This window comes from Bison bison, unplaced genomic scaffold (assembly GCF_000754665.1).
Source record: "Bison bison bison isolate TAMUID 2011002044 unplaced genomic scaffold, Bison_UMD1.0 scf7180017864490, whole genome shotgun sequence".
Classification (NCBI taxonomy): domain Eukaryota; kingdom Metazoa; phylum Chordata; class Mammalia; order Artiodactyla; family Bovidae; genus Bison; species Bison bison.
Genome location: NW_011495049.1, coordinates 7388558 through 7389512, shown reverse-complemented (window position 1 = coordinate 7389512; position 955 = coordinate 7388558). Strand labels below are relative to the sequence as shown.

Genomic DNA, 955 nt, shown 5'->3' with positions numbered 1-955 from the left:
GTACTCATCACTAAGCTTGAGGATAAGCTGCACCCATGAGACCACCAGGAACATAGACATATCCACCACCTCCCAAAGTTTCCTCTCGCCCAGTTTGTTATGTACATGTCTGTGCAAAGAATACAGTATTATTAGCTCTAGGCGCTGTGCTGAATAATGTGCTTGCTCAGTGGCTCAGTCATGTCTGACTCTTTGTGACCCTATGGACCGTAGCCCAGCAGGCTCCCCTGTCCATGGTTTTCCCAGGCAAGAGCACTGGAGTGGGTTGCCATTTCCTCCTCCAGAATATCATCCCAACCCAGGGATCAAACCTGAGTCTCCTGTGTCTCCTGGATTGCAGGCGGATTCTTTACCTGTTGAGTTATCAGGGAAGCATGCTGAATGATGTCTCCAGAAATTATTACATAATTCAAACTTTCTCTGGCTTCCCTGGTGGCTCAGATGGTAAAGCGTCTGCCTGCAATGCAGGAGACCCAGGTTCGATCCCTGGGTTGGGAAGATCTCCTGGAGAAGGAAATGGCAACCCACTCCAGTACCCTTGCCTGGAAAATCCCACAGACAAAGGAGGCTGGTAGGCTACAGTCCATGGGGTCGCAAAGAGTCGGACACGACTGAGCGACTTCACTTTCACTTTCAAACTTGCTGCCCTTTGAATATGATCTCCTCATTTCCTCCAACTCCTGCAAATACCTACTGTTTCTAGATTGATGATTTGATGATTTTTAGACTCCACATGCAATATTCATCTTTGTGTCTGGCTGCTTTTAGTTAACATAATGTTCCCCAGGCCCATCCACATTGTTGGAAATGGCAGGATTCCCTTGTTTAAGGCTGAATAACATTTAACTGTACACATACACTGCATTTTCTTTATTCATTCATAAGTGAACATTCACATGGTTTCCATGTCTTGAATATTGTGAATAATGCTGCAGTAAACACAAGAAGGCAGGTA

At 45.8% G+C, this 955-nt stretch overlaps 1 non-coding gene across 1 annotated transcript; it reads left to right on the top strand.

The window, feature by feature from the left end:
- The first annotated feature begins 426 nt into the window (after positions 1-426).
- Positions 427-498, top strand: TRNAC-GCA. The gene has a single exon. It is a non-coding gene; the product is annotated as a tRNA-Cys (tRNA).
- Positions 499-955: the final 457 nt, after the last annotated feature.